General features: G+C 36.3%; 1 pseudogene across 1 annotated transcript; it reads left to right on the forward strand.

The window, feature by feature from the left end:
* Nucleotides 1-10405: 10405 nt before the first annotated feature.
* LOC308563934 (ubiquitin-conjugating enzyme E2 C pseudogene) lies at nucleotides 10406-10828 on the forward strand (annotated as a pseudogene). The gene has a single exon. The product of its transcript is annotated as a ubiquitin-conjugating enzyme E2 C pseudogene (transcript).
* Nucleotides 10829-21963: the final 11135 nt, after the last annotated feature.

Consider the following 21963-nt stretch of genomic DNA (forward strand, 5'->3'; position numbering starts at 1 on the left):
TGTTCTTTTTGAAGTAGTAGGGTATTTATGGCTCTAAAGAAAGTTCTTCTCTGGTTAAAGTTGGCCCCTTTATCTGTTTGATATATAAACTCTTCAGATGATACTCAAGGCTTTGATAGAATATTTGATTACTAGACAGAATGAAATAGGCACAAGTTGTATTAAAAAACAAAACAAACCTTCATAAATATAAGCGTAAGATTGTTCACAGAGAAAGTTAGAAGTGGCAGAGAAGTCTGAGGCTTCCTGGTACAAGTGTTTTACAAGGGTGAACTATGAACACTCACCTAGTTCGTGGACAATAATAGCATAAATTAAATTTCTGTCTGAACCTAAAGAATAAATTTTGTGAGAGCTGAGATGTTAATTTGAAGATAATTTGTGGTTGACTGTCCAGGCAGCAAGGAGAAAGAGAAGAGATTTTTTATTTTCATACAAAAAGAAGTTAGAAGCAGCATGGAAATGCATGCTTAGAAGTGGCTTTCTTCCTCTGTTCCTGCTGGAATATGCTGTGCTTTACACTTAAGTATAAAGTATGGCCACTAATGGATTTGTTGCTTATATAAAAACAGTAGATGTAAGATATTGAATGATGTAGCCAGTTGTCCCCTATTTAATGGTGACACATGGACCTGAGGCTCCCTGCTTCAGAGAGTCACCACGAATCACACTGTGGGGGACTTCGGAATGGAACAAGTGCTCCTTCCAAAGTTAAAGCTGTGTCCTGGAGCTTTCCTGAAAGGTCCAGCTCGCGCAGACTCACAGAATTACCACCTTAATAAGGCTCTTTGAGACTCAGGGTAACAGAGCATTTAAGGGTGAAGTGTTTTAGAACTCTCAAAAGTCTCATCTTAAAGCCTGTTGTCATTCATTTAGGACTTTAAAAATCATTTTACATAAATAGATGTGGCTTTTGATCAGCAGGATTTCAAAATTAAATACAAGGGAAGGCACGTTATTTGCTTTAAAAGAGTCCTTGTGTTGGAACAAGTACAGAACATGCTCAGAAGAAGTGAATCAATATATTTAATCCATTTCTAGGAAAACTATGCTTGGAAGGGTGGGAAGAGGAAAGAAGCCTTACGGATTATAACTGACTCTGAAATAATTGAAACTAATCAGTAATAATTGTATCTAAGGGGAGTAAAAAAAAAAAATAAGAGCTCCATCTTCAAAGCTGTAAACTTCTGTTAGTCAGAAGATCCGTTTGTTAATTACTACCCTGTCTCAACTTTGTTATCTGACCAAGAGACTGAAGTTAAATTTATCAATAATGTTCACCCAACAAATTGGTTGTGTTGCCCAAGGATACTGTACTTGGAAAGGAGCATTTTAATTTAGAAAGCTAGTTCATATAATAAAATAATATGACAAATTGTGTAACCACCAGGCTTTTCAGATGGAAACTTTCATAGAAGAACTGTGAAATTCTTTAATGAAGCTTCTTTTTGTACAGTGTCCTAAGACATTGTTTTTTAATTTACAAGAGCAACCAGTGTTGGGAGAGAATTCTCCATTGGACTTTCACATTTAGGACATCTTGCAAATATGATTGGGTTGTTCCCGACTATCTTGTGAAGGATGTTTGCATAGCAGTGAATGACCTTGGAAGATAGAAACAGTGGCTCTCCCCCCAAAAAGAGGGCAGGTTTAATTAAAGCCTCCAGAACAAAGGGAAGGCATGCTTACCCCCATTATAACAATCTATTTTCCTTAGCTCAAGGTTCTCTACTATTCTGCAATCCAATTCATGTGGAGTATCACGTGGCCCGCTTTATTTCACCCTTTGGGAAAGGGGGCTTAAAAATCCAACACAGACAATGGGCTGATATTTCCTCTGCAGTTACTGTTGTGAGTCATAAAAGCCTTTGTGTTTGACCCAAGCATCTTGTGGCTCCTGCCGGCATTCATGAAATAGTGTGTGGTAGGCTAACTTGTTAACTTATAAGTAGAGTGTATTTGTCTCTCAGGCTACCATGAAAATATATCACAGACTTGGTAGCTTAAACAACACTAATTTCTTTCCTCACAGTTTTGGAGGCTAGAAGTCTAGGCACAAGGTACCAGCAGGGTTGGTTTCTGGCAAAGGCCCTTTCTTTGTTTTGCAGATAATCACCTCCTTGCTGTCTTGACATGGCCTTTCTCTGTCCATGTGCACTTCTCATGTCTTCCACTTCTTATAAGGGTGTTAGTTCTATTGGATTAGGACTCTACCCTTAAGACCCCATTTAATATTAATTACCTCCTTAAAGGCCCTCTCTCCAAATACAGTCACATTGGGGCATAAGGGTTCCAATATTTGTGTGTGTTTTGGGGAGTAAAATTCAGTTCATAACAGGATACAGTGTCAGATCCTTCACAGTTCTTGACACCATGTGAGTGTTTCAAAACACCCTAGTATCATCTAATACTTCTCTACATTTTCATTAGTAGTTTTTTGTGTTATATAGATAATTTACATATTGAGATTAATTCCACCACACTAGGGATTGGTGCATCAAAACTATTTTGGAAAAAGGCAATTATAACTTACAAATTAAATAAAGCAAAATAAATTATTCTTAATTTTTAAAATAATTAAAATGAATTAAAATTAACAAATGTTTACATTGATGTAACAAGTCATTATGATTAAGGTATGTGATATACCTTACATCTACTATAAAGAACTTACTAGTTACAATATTTACAATTTGAATTTATAGGGTGGCCTTATAAAAATCATAGAGGTGCCCAGGCTGGCTTTGCTCAATGGTTAGAGCATTGGCCCTAGAACCAAAGGGTTGGGGGTTCAATTCCTGATGGAAGACATATGCCTGGGTTGCCTTGTTTGCTCCCCTGGCCCTTGTTGGGGAGAGGGTGGGAGGCAACCAATCTATATGTCTTTCTCACATTGATGTTTCTCTTTCTCTTCCCCTCCTTCCCTCTCTCTCTTCCACTCTTTCAATGGAAAAAATATCCTCGGGTGAAGATTAACAACAACAACAAAAACATAGGGGTAAAGTGCAGGGAATCACTGATATTGAGGCTGAGATTATAAAACTTTCACAAATTCATATAGGAAGCCAGCAGTAAGCTTGTGAATTAAAACTCGATATAGTGTCAGCTAGTTTAGCAATTTATTCATTAAAACACTCACTACTAGATACAATAATATCCTGCCAACATTAGATCAATTTTCCAATTCAACTGCAGTGGAGACAGTCTTAGAACTTCAGTGAATAACCTAAACTTCAATAGCTGCTGTGCGTGCTGTTTAATTTGTTGTTACTGTGTGCTCACTAAAAGCTTGATCTCACACCACAGTCTGCCTCTCTCAGCATGTTCTAGCCATTTACCCCTCTTCACCCAGCTAACGTGCATTCTAGGGCCTTTGCATTTGCTATGCACTCTGCCTCAAGTGTGTTTTTCCAGGCTGTTCAGTGGGTGGCCTCCACCAGTCACTTTTTATCAGAAATGTCGTCTCCTGAGAAAAGGCTCATTTGACCAACCCATCTCACGTTGCTTCTCTAAAGCAATGGACCTTTACCCTCATTTTTGATCTATAACTCATCATATCTGCATCACTTCACACTGTAATTGTTCGCGTATTTGTTGACTTATGTATTAACTGTCTTACTAAGGTCAGGGAACTTCTATTTTGTGCACTCTTATGGAAATAGGACATAGAACAATTCTAGGCAAATGAATGAATAGTTTCATTAAATACTAACAACCATTGTCAAATAGGCACTAATATTTATTTTTAGATGAAAAAAAATAAGTTCAAAGAAGTAAGCAAACTGCTCAAGGTCATAAACACAGTAAATTCTAGAGCTGTAGTGAAAAGCCATATCTGATTAAACTTTAGAGGCTGTAGAGTTAACTTTTTTGCTTTAAAAATCTTCCTTCCTTCTATAAATCAGAACTCAGATCATTTTCTTATTTCCCAAAAAGAATCCCCTTTCATCTCATATCATATTGAAAAATACACTCAATTGAAGAAGAAATAGAGGAGAGACTTTTTCTCACACATCCTGTAGCAAATATTAAAATCTTCACAGGCTATTGTCTCCCTTCTTTTCACTTGGTATAACTTTTCCCCCTCCTGCTCATTTTTATTCACAGTAATTCAGATCTTTACAGCTTCTCCCTCCAAATTAATATAAATATCTTCTGTAGCAATCAGCAAACAGAATCCTAGAATCAGGATTTCTTCTCTCAATTCAAGTTTATGTGAAGATTATAAAAGCAAAACATATTTTCTTTACATCAGGTATGCCTTGCTTTGGTGCCTTAATAAGTAAATCAACTAAACCTTTTCATTGTAGCCTTCCTATTTCAGAGAGTGTTATGATTGAAAGAATAAAACAGAAAAGGCCTACAACGTAGAAGTCAATATAGTGTTTGGTGACGTAATATCTCCTCTATCCAGGACAGAAATTCTAGATATATTGGGAGGTTTTATGTTGAATATATCATGGGGTATGCACCTTTTTGGCTTTTAAATGGCATAATCAGGCTTTCAATGAACAATTTCAATATAAAGTCACAGTAGTTGATGATCACATTGTAGATGATTCCAAAAATACTTGCTCTTAAATTGTATAATATTGCACATAGTTTGCCCTTGTTTTTCATGACCCAAAGAGGAGAGTGCTCATTGTATGGCTGAAGCCATTTTGAATTAATAGTCATGGTTCTGAATCTTGCCTCCACATATAAACACTAAAAATAAGATTCGTTTAAGAGAAAATGAAACTCAATAAGAAAAAAAAAAAGAAAACAAGACCAACAAAATGGTACATATATTTGTAACTGCACAACCAGGCTTATGGCATAATGCATTACAGTTCTACAAACAATCAATACAAATTATTGGATATAAAATTACTTTTTGATGACCACTGTGAAAATACAAGCTGTTCAAGTCATTCCTCACACTATTATTGATTTCACTCTACTTTTTCTATTGCATTTTAAAGTGCTTGATGTCAATTTTTAAGTTTCAAGACTATAGGAAAATACTAAGCATAATAATGTAGACTGAAATTTTCTAAGGGATATCGAGGAAGAAGTGATTCTTGAGAAAACTTTTGCTTTGAATTTCCCATTCCAACAAGCTTATCTTTCTTTAAAGATATAAAAACGTATTCAAAGTCACATTTCCAAGAAACACTTGATATTATCCCAACATTTTAAGACTTGCAATAATTTTAACATTTTTTCTATAGATTTTTTTAACCAAAATGTAACACTTACTGGTCAATTGGTTTCTATGAAAAGGCAATATTACCTGTAAAACACCAAATCACACACAAATGTCATGTTTAAATGCAGAAATTTCTGTATTTTAAACTCTTATCAATTAGTATTTAATATTAATTTAGGATATTTAGAATCAGTTGTAGCTGCTTTTGTGACCAAATGTTGATATTGCTCATAACTTTCCCACAAGATGTTTAAGGTTGGGATTCTCCCAAAAAAGACTCTGAAATTGAGATTTGCATGCATAACTTTTATCAGGGAGGGTTACTGGCTAAAACATCTGGGAAGTAAAAGAAAACATCTGGGAAGTAGTAAAAAAAGCAGGCTTGGGAAAAGGAAAATTGGGATTACCATGCAGTTTCAACAGGAGCTTCAACTGATCACAGTGAGAGTTCTGAAGGTAAAAAGAATCTTCAGACGTGATTCAGATTAAAAGGCACTGGGTGGGAATATGGCTTTTCTTTGTATCAATGCATTAGTCAATCCTTAGATGCAGGTTAATCCAGAGAAAAGAGGGATTATGACCTCAGGAAAGGCAGATTCTTTCAGCCAAAGCCAATTTCCCAGAATAACGTGAAGAAATGACTGCTTTCATCTTGAAAGTGTTACCTGGAGGCTGTACAACAGCATATAAGTATTATAAAGGTACTTTTATGTAATGAGACCACAAAGACTAGAATTATCTACATAGGAGAGCTTGCCAACTGTCCAACTGATATCATTGTAATTAGCTAGTTATTAGTAATAGGAAGGAGCAAAGGGAAGGCCAGAAATTATAAGCATGCCATTTGGGCAGCTTCACCAGGAAGCTGCAATTTCACACTTCCCAGGAGAACACGGGTCCATTCCCTGCAGGTCACTGGGGAAAGGGGTCCAACAAAGGTGAAGATGGGTGCATGCACAATGAGTCAGGGTGACACAGGGCAAATGCCTGTCAGTCAATGTCTGTGAAACCACGGATTGGCTAGATTAGGCATGGCCATTGCAAGCCCACAAAAATTTGGGAATACATAATCCCACAGACAAAGGAACTTGCTTGCTTGGCTCTTGGCATATGGGGCTTTCTTGTTCCTGCTTCCTTGCATTTTCCAGTGTTTCCTTCATTACTCTGTGGCTCTGCACACCCCACATGCAATGGACTGATGGACTGCACTGGGAACACAAACTACAATAACATAATGCTGGACTATACACTGCTTCACATGGAACAAAAACTCTGGACACTGGTTACTGATATCCTGCTGAAAGCAAAATGAGTCTTCTTCTATGGCAGGACAAAGGGAAATGGGACCTTGGAAACTCAAGGGTTTGATTCCACAGAAATAAATATTTCTACAATATCTCATCCTCCTGTTCAAGTCTCAGAAAATTCATTTTCTCGGGATATTGCAAGAATCCCATTCCCACTAGCAACAGGTGGGGATGAGGAAATCTTCCCACTTATAACACAACCATTCGTACCTTGCCTCTATCTTGATACCTTCTGCTCTGAAAATAATTTCTACTTAAGTCTCACATTCTGTCCAATATTTACCCCTTTCTAAGCTTCTATTTCTATATGAATTTCTGTGGGTTTTTTCTACTTATTTCAATATTAAAATTTGATTCCCATACATCCAATAAAACTAAACCAAATGTCAGGCAAAACAATGGTTTTTGAACTTTTTGCTTAGATAAATGTTAGAAGAATTTTCAAAATAAACATGGTTGCTCAAATACTTTTAAGTTGATTTTCATGTTTTATCATATATTTAAATATCTGTAAAGACTATCATGTGTGATAAATTTTAATATTGAAAATTATAAAATTATGCCCCCTCATGATTTTAAAGGTATTGCATAGCATCTAAATATCATAGACTTTTATGCCTACTTCTTAAGAACTCAAAATTGTATGCTATTCCTTTCCCTCTTTGAACTCATCTATCTATTCCACTTTCCCCATGGGATATTATCTTAGTGTAAGATATTTTTATACTTTTAAAATATTATTCACAATATAATACTTAACTGTCCCAAAAATACACATATGAACTGAAAATAATTTTTTAAATTTCTCATCTTAAAAATTCACTAAATATTAAATTTCTTCTGATTTCGGTTGTCATTACTTGTTTGGATAAGTAGTATAGTGATATTCCTCAGAGTTAAAACTTAAAACAAAAACATAATAGATCAGTGTAGTGATAAGCAAATCCAATATTAACTGAGTACTTTCAACATTTTAACTTAGCTTGTTTCAGACATTTACAGCACTTAATTCGCTGGTTAAAATATAATAATAAATTTGCTATATCACATGGGCTCTGTCTCTAAAATGTAATACATCCAGTTGATTGAAGTGTCCAGATGTTTTGGTGTGATATAAAAACATCCTTAGACTACCAAGTACTTCACAGTAATAATTGTACTTTAAATAGCTGATAACATTATTTTATTGTTGACAGCTCTTGAAACCTAATTTGGGTGGAGAATTGTTCTCTTGGAATAAAACTATCTGCAGATTAAATTTTTTTTGCAGAATATAATAAAATGCATTCATGCCTCCAGCTGCTTCTTATTGAAACTCTGTTTGTAATGTCTGTAGATATAAAATTTTCTTACCTCCACTGGCTATGAATTCTTATTTATCTCTGTCACTGATCAATTGAGTGACCCAGGACAAATCACACTATGACTTTGGCCTCAGTTTTTTCATCTATAACATTCGATCACTGGCAAGGTCATCACCAAGTCCCTTTTCAGCTCTAATATACCATGACATTATACATTTGACCCTTGAAAAACACAGAAGTTAAGAGCTTTGTCCCCCTGTGCAGTTGTAAATCTGCATATGACTTTTAACTCTCCCCAGACTTAACTACTAAAACCCTACTGTTGACCAAAAGCTTTACCGATAGCATAAAATGTCAATGGACATATATTTCATATATTGTATGTGTTATATACTGTATTATTACAATAAAGTATGCTAGAAAAAAGAAAATGTTATTAAGAATATCATAAGGCCTTGGCCTGTGTGGCTCAGTTGGTAGAGCACCTTCCCTTGCACAGAGAGGTCACTGGTTCGATTCCCAGTAAGAGCACATGCCTGGTTGTGAGTTCGATCCCCAGCAGGGGGCATGCAGAAGGCAGCTGATCCATGTTTCTCTCCCTTTCTCCCTCTCTCTTCCTCTATATCTAAGTCAATAAAAACATATTTAAAAAAGAAAATCACAAGGAAGAGAAGTACATTAAAAGTATTTATTGAGAAAAATCCACCTCTAAGTGTACCCACACAATTGAAACCCATGCTGTTCAAGGGCCGACTGTAATTTGAAGCCCCCCCTTGTAAAAATATGTTGTGACATTCTTAATGAGCAAAATGTTGACTTGTACCATGGGTTTTGATTCTCCCACAGATGAAGCAAGAGACCACAGGCCTGCATCTGTTCTCTTCTGTGCCTCTGTAACACAACATAACCTCTTCTAGTGCACACAGACTTTACCTCTCATTGTTAGGAGCTCCCTACAATGATTAAGTTAAAGATTAAGAGGGAGTGAATCATTCATATATTTTACTTGTTTCCTGTGTATCTTTTCTTACCCATTTTCATCTCAGCACACATCATTTTCTTGTAATCATGATTGATAAGCAAAAACGCAGTCACTTAGGGATACATACCTAAGCTATCCTGTTGGTAATAAAAATTGCTAGCATTTATTAAGCAGAGATTATGTGTCAGACACCTTGCAATATGACAACCTTATGAAATATGAATTATTATCTCTATTTTTACTGATGAACAATCCAAGCCCCAGAGGGACTTATAAATACTGGTAAGTAACACGGTCAGTATTAGAAACTATTTAGAGACTTTTAATGTCTCTGCAATACTTTTTCTAAAGGGAAAAGAAAACCTAGAGTTAATGAACAATGGCTTTCCTGTGTGACTTTCTATTAAAAAAAAAAAAAAAAAGATGAAAAATATGAATAGCAAAATGGCAATAAATACATATCTATCAACAATTACTTTAAATGCAAATGGATTAAATGCTCCAATCAAAAAATATATAGAGGCTGAATAGATAACACAACAAGATCTTTACATATGTTGTCTACAAGAGACTCTCTTTAGGTCAAAAGACACAGACTGAAAGTAAAGGAACAAAAAAAGGTATTTCATAAAGATAAAAACAAACAAACCAACAAACAAAAAGCTGGTATAGCAAAATTTATACCAGGTGAAATACACTTTAAAACAAAAGAACAGCCCAAGTGTGCATCAGTAGGTGAGTGGATGAAAAAGCTGTGGGACATTTATACCATGGAATACTACGTAGCTATAAAGAAGAAGGATCCCTTACCCTTTGGGACAGCATGGAGGGACCTGGAGAATATTATGCTGAGCAAAATAAGCAAGGCAGAGATAAACAACTATCACACGATCTCACTTATATGTGGAATGTAATGAACAAAATAAATTGATGAACAAGATAGGACCAAGGACATGGAAGCATGGAACAGACTGACAGATTTCAGAGGGAAGGAGGGCAGGAAGAGACTGACCAAAGAACTTATAAGCATATATGCATAGGCCATGGACACAGACAATAGACAAGTGAAGGCCTGGGGTGGGGTGGGTGGAGGGGTCAAATGGGGAGAAATGGGGGACATCTGTAATATTCTCAACAATAAAATAAATTTTAAAAACCCACAAAGGATAAAATAAGTGACAAACAAGGACCCAGCAATTCAACTTCTGGGTATTTATCTGGAGAAACCCCAAACACTAAATCGAAAAGACATACACATCCATATGTTCATTGCAGCATTATTTATAATAACCCAAATATGGAAGCAACCTAAGTGACCATCAGCAGACGAATGGATAAAGAAGAAATGGTGCATATATACAATGGAATATAACTCAGCCATAAAAAAGAATGAAATCTTGCCATCTGCAACAACATGGGTGGACCTACAGGGTATTGTGCAGAACGAAATGTCAGACAGAAAAAGAAAAATGCCAAGTGATTTCACTTATATGCGGAACCTAAAAAACCCAAAATAAACAAGCAAGCAAAACAGAAACAGGATCATAGATACAGAGATCATTTTGACAGTTGCCGGATGGGAGGGGTTTGGAGAGATGGCAAGAGGTTACAGTAGGAGCTGATGACCCTCCTGATGTCTGGCGACAAAGGAACTTCGGCGTTCCCTGAGTCAGACAACCTTTTCAAATGGGTGGGGACCATCCATGGAGCAGCTGGCACAGCATAGAAGACCTGAGGTATAAGCTCTCCCTAGAGTTCCCCAGTGGCTACCGGTCCAACGCACCGACAGTGAAACTCCTCACGCCCTGCTCCACCCCAACGTGGACGCCCAGGGTAACATCTGCCTGGACATCCTAAAGGACAAGTGGTCTGCCCTGTATGATGTCAGGACCATCCCGCTCTCCATCCAGAGCCTGCTAGGAGAACCCAACATGGATAGCCCATTGAACACACGCTGCGGAGCTCTGGACAAACCCCACACACAGCCTTCAAGAAGTACCTACGAGCAACCTACGCAAAGCAGGTCTCCAGCCAAGAGCCCTGACCCCGGCTGTCCAGCCTCTCTCCTTGCGCTGTCTTTTTATTTTTTCCTTAGATGGTCTGTTCTTGCTTTGATTTCTGTATAGGGCTCTGTATCTTCGGCTGTGGTGTCATTTTTGTTTTGTTTCTGCTTTTTAACTTAAATCTGGTTGAGTCCCTGTGATGAACATATTAAATAAATACATTTTGGGTTAAAAAAAAAAAAAAAAAGAAGTGCAAATTGGTGGTTATAGAATAGTCATGGCAGTGTAAGGTGCAGCAGAGGGAATATAGTCAATAATATTGCAGTAGCTATGCATGGTGACAGGTGGGTACTAGACTTATTAGGGTGATCACTTAGTAAGCTATATAAATGTCTAATCATCTGAGTTGTACACCTGAAACTAATATAATATTGTATTTCAAATGTAATTAAAAATTATTTAATGTCCAAAAAGGAATATGAAGCTAGGACAGGATCCCTTCTAAGATTATTCAGCAACTGGTGGGAATCAGGAAGGGAGGACATTTGGTCTGTTTGAGGTATAAAATTGCCTCATCTTAATCAATTTGTTTGCTTAGCTTATATCTGATATTTTCAAGAAATGTGGAAAATTCACTTGGAGTCTGTCAACATCTGCAATGAAAGAATAAACCATGAAAGAACAAACCATGAAAGAATTTATACAATGATGATGGTGATGGTGGTCGTGGTAATGATGATGTTGATGATAATAGCACCCGCCACTTATTAACTACTTATTATGCCCCTGTTCCTTTTCTAAGTGTGTTATGTGAATTATCTCATTAATCTTCACAAGAACCCTAAGAGTTAAAGACTAAAATTATTCCACATATAGAAAGCAGGAGGCAAAGTACTGAGAAGTTCATTAACTTCTTCAAGGTCTAGTGTCTAGAAAATGCTAGAGTTGGAATTTAAATCCATTAGTGTGGTAACAGAGCTTACATTCTTAAAAATGATATGCTGACTCCCGGAATTATCCTAAAGTTAACTGCTCTTTGTCATTGTCCCTTATCTATACATTTAACCATAAGCAAGTCCTTCTACTTTCAATTTTCATTTTCAGTCTAAATCTAAAATTACTGTCCTATTGATACCCTTACCTCCCCTCTTGCTCGTAAAAGATGAATGCAACAAAAATAATAATTAAATATGAAGGTCCAGCAGAGAAAAGGAATCTTCTTCCAGGAAAATTAGGGAGATAAGTTTTGCTATAAATTAGATTTGAAACTAATTAAAGTTATGTTTGGGAATTTGGGGTTGAAAAAGTAGAATCAAATGGGGCAAATTATCCCTTGAAAGGCATAGTTTTCTTCTGCACCCTTCTCACTGTATCACTCTACTCTATATACTCTTCATTGTTTCTTCCAAGATTGGATCCAAGGGAAGAAAGCTTAGGGATTAAGAAGGACGGTGTCACATGGCCAGTACAGTGCTCATCTGTTATTGGATTCTTATGGATGTCAATAGCAATTGCCATCACTTACTCTAGTGGAACATTTTTTTCCTTCGGCAAAGACCTCCTAACTGAAGCTCTTTCAATGCAGAGCACAGAGAGCATCTTCCCTGAATGGCCACTTATGTCTCTTCCTTGGGTCCAACATTATAATGGTCCGTCAGTCTTTGGAGGATTCTTTGCCCTTTCAGATAGCTATCTTTAGCAAAATTCATTTTAGGATGACCTCAGGCCAGATCTCATTGTGCGTGCTCAAAATTTGGTGTAAGTGGAGCTTTCCCTTAATGAAGTCTTAATAATGTGTCTTTAGTCCACCGGACAAAACTTACGAATTTAGAAGCAACCGAGAAGTTCTATAAATTATCTCCTTGAAGCCCTCTAGCTTAGCTTGTAATGAATTGGAAGTAACCTCTCGCACCCACATCATTGTGAGAACACAAAATAAACACAGCGCAAAAACAAACCTCCTTCTATAGCCTCTTCTCAACTGACTCCTTCAGCCTCCTTCTCATATGACTTAGTTACCCCTTTGGATAATGGACTAGTGCTAGGTTGCCACGGGAAGGTCACTGTGTATTTTGTACATTGTGGACAAGGCTTACAAATTTTAAAAAATATAAAGGACACAACCATGAGTACTTACTATTTTACATGGATTTAGCTCTGTCTATAAGCTCCAATCTCAATGCCTATTCCTAACTGATTTTTTTTCTTTTCAGCCCTTATCATTTGTCCATCTTTTTTTTTTTTTTAATATATCTTTACTGATTTCAGAGAGAGGAAGGGAGAGGGAGAGAGAGAGAAAGAAACATCAATGATAAGAGAGTCATTTATCAGCTGCCTCCTGCACAGCCCCCACTAGGGATCGAACCCGCAACCCGGGCATGTGTTCTGACAGGAATCGAACCAGCGATCTCCTGGATCCTAGGTTGATGCTCAACCCCTGAGACCCACCCAGCAGGGCTGTCCATCTTTTTAACAGCTTCTATTATCTACTAATTTTTCACTAACATAAATCCTGTTTCCTCACTTGCTTTCATGATTTGAAAAAAAAAATAATAATAATGAAAATAAAATAGTTTCAACATTCAAAAATGTGTTATTATACTTTCTTTGGAAACATCACTTTACTTCTCTTAGCTTCAGGAAATCCATTATTAAAGCCTGCAATGCTGATATTCTCTCTCTTGATTCCAGTTGTCTTGTTCTGTAACTCCATTTCATTTTTCAAGTTAAAGGGGGATAAAAAGGGGCATTTTTAATACTGTCAAAAATAAGGTAAATTTAAAAAATAATAATAAGAATAAAAGTTACTTAAATAGAAAAAAAAAGCAAATAAAAATTGCAGATCACCAACACAATTATTCTTACTTTCCCAAATTACAGTATTAAGACACTGAGAGTGGAGCAGAAAATGATAGCATTTTTAGATGATAGAACATATGTCTGTTATCTCCAAAATGATGAAAAAATTGACCCATGGCTATAAACAAAGGAAGTGAACAGGCTTGAGAAACAAACAAATAAAAACAAAGCAGAAAACAGATCAGATCATGCTAGCTACCTACATTATTATCATTTAACCTCTTGAGTGAAACTCTCTTTCCAAATAATTAAAACATAATTTCTATAAATTTATATTTCATTAATTACATTGAAACATAGCATGCACCATTTTATTCCAAGCTGAAACTTATTTGCCATTTTGTATTTAAATGGTTTACATAAAAGAATTAGGAATGCTAAATTTTACTTTAAAATACGTACTCTAAATAATTAAATTTTTAGTAAATAAAACAATATGCAGTTGGGGTTGAGACTTCATGTCATATTTATTGACAACCATATATATCTCTTTGAGATTTAATTAGAGCTACCTATCTTCTACTCCCAGATTACTGAACCAAGCAAATAACTGAAAAGCCTACCATTTCATTTAGCTAACTAGAGCATTTACTTTGATATCAGCCCACCTCCCCTACTTGTGTAAAGTGCAAAGGCCTATCTTTCTTGTTTCATTTCATACAAAGGTTTCATGTTTGCATCCTAATTTTCTAACCTTGAGTGCTGGGGTCTTCCATATATTTAATGAAGTCAGCTAATAAATCTCAGTTCCCCTTGAGTAAGCAATCCTACTGCAGACTCAGCTCTCTCTCCTCAGACTTTCCAGGAGCCCAAATAAGATTTGTGCTCTGACAGGAAGAGCATTTACTTTATCACAAAGCATATTAGGGTGGGCATGTCTCAGCATAATGTACACCAGAATCAGAGGGGATGACTAATTTGTTCTGCTATTAAGCAGGTAATAAAATGATTTAGGCATGTAGATATGAAACAGCCAGTACTTTAAGAATTATATGTAGCATATTTCATCCTGAATCTGGTCAAGTCCAAAACCTCTTATGTATTAAGTAACATTTGCAGGAAAGGCAAGGCTTTACCCAGAACTTAGAAATGTTTACCTGAGATGAGTTAAGATAATAACTAAGAATTACTTAAAGGTCGTGTCAATTAAGTGCATTTTGTAAATTTTGTTTAATACTAGCCTAGATCTAGTCAGTTTCTTCCACACTTAAAGGTGGTTAAATATAGAATATTTATTAGAATTTTATTCTAAGGAGTAACTTGATGATCATGAAGATAATTGTTAATGTGTGTGCATGCATGTGGGCTTATGTACATGCAGAAATACTAGTTTAAAAATCTGGCTTATGCTGATGAGATAAATGATCTCTGTTAGGATTGTAAATTGGTACAATCCTTCTTGAAATAAGTGGAAAATACATATCAAGAGCCTTAAAAATGCAAATCTTTGAAGTGGCAGTTCTACTTTGGAAGTTTAAGTAAATATCCCGAAAAATCATCAATGATATTAGACTAAGATGCTCATCACAGAATAATATATAATTAGAATAATTCTGGAAGTACTCGAAATATTAACAAGAGGAATTATTAAATTTTAATACATTCAGAGAATAAAATATCATGCTATCAGTAAAAATTATATGTTCAAAGTTTTAACTTCATGAAGAGAAACATATACACTAAAAGTTTAAAATGAAAAAGTCAGATATGAAAATCAATCTTTTTAAAATACTAAATTTGTTTATCTCTGGTTGAGAACTTTTTATTCTCTTTAAATAATTTGCATTTTATGTTATAATGAAAATGTGTCTCTTTTGTAGTAAAACAAATATACTGAAATAAACATGATGTGAGTTGATTTGATAAGAGTGTACAATAACACCTTACAGATCACATTTCATTAAATCCAAGTATTTATTAAAACTTTCAAAGAACTTTTTGAAAGCTGATCAATTATGTGGACTGAGAGGGCCATAACTTTAGAAAAACTGTTTAAAAATAACTATAGATGATTTTTCAGACCTAGTAAAAGTCACCTTAACTTTATGTATGGCACCTACCTATGCTGTTTATGAGAAGTTTTATAAAGAGTTAACATCATTTCATGTTTCAAGGATAAAAGTATTTAGACTCTTAAATTAACTTTTTCCAGAGATTTTTTTTCCTTTGGTTTCATATGGTTGTTCATCACTGTGAAGGTAAGTCATACAGTCTTTTCGTGTTCAGTACAGTGGTTTCAAAGCACAGTAAAGAACCAAAATGTCTAAGAATCAAATATCATTCATAAGCCTTGTGAATTATGTTTTTGGAAAAAGTAAAATCATGACTCATTCAAATATAAAATGAACCATGTTAAAGATTTTCTTCTTCTTTAATAAGAGAACTAATAGACTGTTAAGACTGATTCGAATGAGAACTTGACTTGAAGGAATTAGCATTCTGCACTGGGCAAAATTCATTTTCCTTGCTATCGTCGGGAATCATGTGTATTACCCTCAGTTTTCCACAAATTACCCTCTACCCCTAAACAGTATAAAATAAACTAGACAATAGAAAGTAATTCAAAAAATCAGATACAGCCCTGTAGTTTCCTTTGCCCATTCTCAAGTCCTCCACAATTTTCTCTGACAGCCTCAACTATTATTTCTCATAAATTTAGGTAGAACATTAAAATTTTTCAGATAAGAAAACATGTATTTTATACCAGAACCAATATTTATATCTCCCATGAAAGTATTTGAGCTTCATCTTCCATAGATCATAGACTTATCCCTCACCACCTGTGCCTCTAGATTGCTGTCTCCAATTTTCCCCCTTTTTCTCTGTAATTAAAGCAGTACATCAGGCTTCATTTAAATAATTGCATGAGAAATATGGAGAAATAGTCCATAAGGGACTAGAATAAAGCACAGATTATGGTTTGCAGTGTGTCTGCTGCAGTGGCTGGCATATAGTACATGCCAAATAAATGTTTGGGGAATAAAAAATGGAAGACTAAGAAACCCTCTTCTTATTAGGATCCCTTAGGAAATACAGTGTAAAGAATATTACACTTCCTAGAAACAGAATTAAATTATTCCAAAAGTATATTTAATTATAGGGAAAACTGCTACTACAAAAACAAAAAACCTACTCTGCAGTAAGGAAGCACCAAAGAGGAGTAACCTTACTTCAAGGTTGGAGTTTTTAATGGAAAGTATTCCCTGTTACAGGACAAGTTGCCACTAAATTTCCCTGCACGTTAGGCTCTGAAAAATTAGAGGAAATTTTCTCAAAAAAAAAGGGACCGCTAAGAATATAATGTGGGAGGCTGATGAGAGAATGGGCTGAATCAGAGGTAAGAATGTCTAGATGGCAGAAAGTGCTGGAGGAAACAGCTCCCTTTTGTTTGGGAGCAGAAAGAGCTGTGGCCCCCACAGAGGAGGTGGCGCAGTTACCGATCCTATGTCCACTGTGCCACAGAAACAGTATAACATCAAACAGGTGGCACTCGTATAACATTAGCAGTAATTAGGAGTGTCGTAACATTCACATGCCAGGAGTGAGAGATGGCGGCCGCAAAACCAGCAGTGCTGACATCCAGAAACCATGGAAACTCTGGTATATTTCTCCCTCCAAACAGTCTAAACAGAAATGTGAATACAAAACATGACACATAAAATATGTGTGGAAGCGGCTAGTCCAATTTCTAACAAATGGTATATGTCATAGTTAGATGTCTCTATTTGAGCCCAAACTGTAAATTTTCCCAAGGCTTTTTATCACACAACATCGGTTGCGTCTCGGGATGTGAGAGCTGTGTGCATCTCAGATGCTCTCCCCGGCCTCCTCAGTTGCGGAGACTGGGGGAGAGCTCCAGTGAAAAGAGCAAAGGTTCCTAGCCAGCCGCTGCAGGTGGGCCTCCGAGCTGCCCTGGCAGTTGCCCGAGGGCCGAGGGTCGTGAGTGCTTGTGACTATTTCTATTGACAAACCTAGAATTAGTCACCACCCTTGGGTCTCCATGCCTCCTAAGTAGCAGCAAGGAAATCAGAGACTGGAAACCTGAGAAACTGCTCATCAAGTCTAATCATGTTGATAGTGCATGAAAAAATGGCATGTGTTGAGTGGGGAGTATTTTAAATAACTGTATCCTTTTAATTTCATGGCCATGGTTTTCGGTATCCAGTGGATATGGGTTGCCCGCTCTCCTGGCACCGTGCCCTATGCCGGCTTCTTTCATCCTAACATTTTAAAACATGCTGTGCTAAAGAATGTAACCCGGGATCACTTCCATTATCCTCCAGATGCTGAGGCAAACCAATATCTGGCTAAGACCCCTGCTAATATGACCAACTTTGCTCTCCCTCCAGCACACATACGCTGCTTCTCCACTAAGTAAAATTGTGCTAAGTACAAAGATTTCTTAACATTATAGAATTTTCTCAAATTCCCACTACGTTGAAGACCACAATGTTATCTTTTACTCGGAATAGGCATCAATTTCCCAAAAATACATGTACAAAGTTTGTCAAATCAATCTTGATATTTTTGATATTTTTAAATTGGATGTTCAAAGAACCCCTTCAAAAGGCCTTCTAAAATCTTTCCAGTTTCTCATTAGATAAAACCAGCTCACCAAGTCTGTTCAAATCATTCTAATTTCCTTAGGATACCATAAGGCTCTTGGCAGAATTTGACATATCATGACTTGCCTCATGCTTCTAACCCTATATAATATGTTCTCTTCTTGTTGATTATATCACTTCTTTTGTGCTTTTAAAAAATGGATTAACATATCTTTGCGAAATCCTGTAATGACCAATCCCACCCCACTCTTAAGCCTTATATTCTCTTGGAACTACTCCGTGCATTTTTGCATGCACATCAGAAACGGATGAGAGTTACAATTTCATCATGCACTTGCTAACAGCTGTTATGTTTTTTATTACAACCATGTTTTTGTTTGTATAAAGTTGTATCACGTTGTGGTTTTGATTTGTTTTTCTGATAGCTAATGATCTTGAGACACTTTAACGGGCTTATTGGATATCTATATATCTTTTCTGGAGAAAGGTCTATTCAGAACATTTGTGCATTACATAATTGGGTTGTCCTTTTATCACTGAACTTGAAATTGTATTGATATATTCTGGAAACAAGTCCTTTATCAGATATATGGTTTGCAATTATTTTCTCCCGTTCTGTGGGTTCTTTTCATTTTCTTTGTGGTACTCTTTGAGACACAAAGGTTTTTAATTTTGATAAAGTTCAATTTATGAATCTTATATTCCATTGCTTATGCTTTCAAAGTCATATTTAAGTAGGCATTGACTTATCCAAGGTCATTAATATTTACTGCTATATTTTCCTCTGAAAATTTAATAGTTTTAGTTCATGTAATTTTTTATAATTTTATAATTTATATTAAGGTTTATGGTTGATTATGGTATGAAGAAGGGATCCAACTTCATTGTTTGACATGTGGGTATGCAGTTGCCCCAGTATCACATATTGAAAAGCATATTTTTCCCCATTAAGTTGTCTTTTTTTTATTATTCAAAATATTACTGATGTCCCTTTTTTTTCTCCATTGATCCCTTCTACCCCTCACCCACTGCCCTCCCTAGGCCTTCACCACACTATTGTCTCTGTCCAGGGGGTTATGCATATATGCAAATAGATTCTTTGGTTAATCTCTCCCCACCCACCCACCCACCGCCACTTTCCCTCAGATTTGGCAGTCTGATCCATGCTTTCATCTCACTGAATCTATTTTGTTCATCAGTTTATTATGTTCTTTAGATTCCACATATAAGTGCAATCATGCGATGCTTATTTTTCTCTGCCTGGTTTATTTCACTGAGCATAATATTCTAGTTCCCTCCATGCTGTCTCGAAGGGAAGAGATCCTTCTTTCTTACAGCTGTGTAGTATTCCATGGTGTAAATGTCCTACAGCTTTTTATCCACTCATCTACTGATGGGCTGTTTCCAGATCTTAGCTATTGAAAATAATGTTGCTAGGAAGATAGGGGTGCATACATTCTTTCTGATTGGTGTTTTGAGTGTCTTAGGATATATTTCCAGAAGGGATGGCTGGGTCAATATTTCTTCTTTTTAAAGCAGTCCTTTTAACATTTCTTGCAATGCTGGTTTGATGGTACTGAATTCCTTTCGCCTTCTTTTATCTTGGAAGCTCTTTGTTTCATCTTCAATTTTAAATGGTAGCCTTGCTGGATAAAGCAGCCTTGGTTGCCTGTTATTGCTTTTCATTACTTTGAGAACTTCCTGCCACTCCCTTCTGGCCTGAAGAATTTCCATTGAGAAATCTCCTTTCAGCCTTATGGGGGTTCCCTTTTTGGTCACTGCTGGTCTCTCTCTTGCAGCCCTTAATATTCTCTCTTTGTCTTTAACATTTGCCATTTTAGTTATGATGGGTCTTGGAGTGGGTCTTTTGGGGTCCTCTTGTTTGGAACTCTCCATGCTTCCTGAACTTGTGTGGCTTTCTCCTTTAGTAGCTTAGGAAAGTTTTCTGCCATTATTTCCTCCACCAGGTTCTCTATCCCTTGTTCACTTTCCTCCCCCTCCGGAACTCCTCAGAGGCAAATGTTTCACTTCATAATGTCTAAGGTTCCCTTAAACTGTCCTCATGCTTTTTAAGTGTTTTTCTTTTTGCTGCTCTAGTTGAGTGGGTTTTTCTACCTTATGTTTTAATTCACTTATTCTACCCTTTGCTTCTTTGAGCCTGCTTTTAATTCCTTCAAGTGTATTCTTGATATCAGATATAGTATTCTTCATTTCTGCCCGGTTCTTATTTATTGTATCTACATATTTTTTCGTGCTGATGAAGGTTCACTAAGTTCCTGGACCTTCTTGTAAAGTGTCTTGTGGTTCTCATTAATTTCCTTGAGCATCTTTATAACCATTACTCTGAACTCTGTTTCTGATAAGCTGCTTAATTTCCTCTCATCAAGGTCTTTTTCTGGAGATTTTTCCTCTTCTTTAGTTTGGAGGTTGTTTCTTTGTCTCCCCATTTTAGTGACTCTTAGTGTCTGTATCTGTATATTACATATATTTGCTGTCTTCCAGTCTTATGGGGTGGGATTTTGCAGTGTGTGTCTGGTGGGGCCCAAAGATGTATTTTCCTTATACTTCTGAACTATAAGCTCTAGGCATGTCCCCTTTGTGGGTTATTTGAGCTCTCCTGTTGTGATTGGGTCTAGATTGTTGTTGACCTATTCATGGGAGGGCCCTCCTATCAGGTTGGCTAACTGTGAGGCTCAGCCATAACCATGTCGAGTGAGCTATTGTACAGATGCTGACAGGGCAAAACAAAAACTGCTGGGAAACAAACAGTAACTTACAAAATATCTTCACCATCAATGAAAACAACCCAAGAGAAAGTAGAATTGGAAGAGTGAAGTGAGAACACAAATGCTAAAGCAAAAGGAAGAGAGAGAGAGAGAGAGAGAGAGAGAGAGAGAGAGAGAGAGAGAGAGAGAGAAGGATATTATTGCTAATAGTAAAAAAATAAAATAAAATAAAATAATAAAATAAAAAGTAAAAAATAGAGAATCTACTGGGAGGTAAGAGGGGCAGAGAAAAGATTCTAAAAGGAAAGAAAGGTGAGCAAAAAAATAAGGGTAGAGAGTCAGAATAGGAAAATGGTTGAAAAAGAAAAAATAAAAATAAAAGAAAGAGACAAACGCAAACAAACAAACAAAAAGACAGGAAGATAAAAAATAAAAGGGAAGAAAAAAAGAAAGTTATGTCAATGGAATAAGAAGAGAGAGAGGTGAAGCAAGAGCAGGGAAGGAGACCAATAAGAGATATGGGGAAACAACAGAGAAAAGCAATAAACTTATTGGTTATAATGACACATATAATAATGGCTTAATATCCACAATATGTAAAGAACTCAGACAACTCAGCACCAGAAAAACAAAGACCTGAATAAGTGCTTCTCCAATGAGGATAAACAGATGGCTAATAGACATGAAAATTTGCTCCATGTCATTAATCATCAAAGAAATGCAACCAAAACCACAATAAGACATCACCTCACACCTGTCAGACTGGCTATCATCAGTAAGTCAGTGAACAACAAGTTGGAATGGATGTAGAGAAAAGGGAACCTTAATGCACTGTTGGTGGGAATGCAGATTGGTGCAGCCTCTGTGAAAAACAGTATGGAGTTTCCTCAAAAAAATTAAAAGTGGAACTGTCTTATGACCAAGTGATTCCACTTCTGGGGATTTATCTGAAGAAACCAAAACAGTAATTTGAAAGAATATATGCACCCTCATATTCATTGCAGTGTTATTTACCATAGCCAAGAT

This window comes from Miniopterus schreibersii, assembly GCF_964146895.1.
Source record: "Miniopterus schreibersii genome assembly, chromosome: 11".
Classification (NCBI taxonomy): Eukaryota; Metazoa; Chordata; class Mammalia; order Chiroptera; family Miniopteridae; genus Miniopterus; species Miniopterus schreibersii.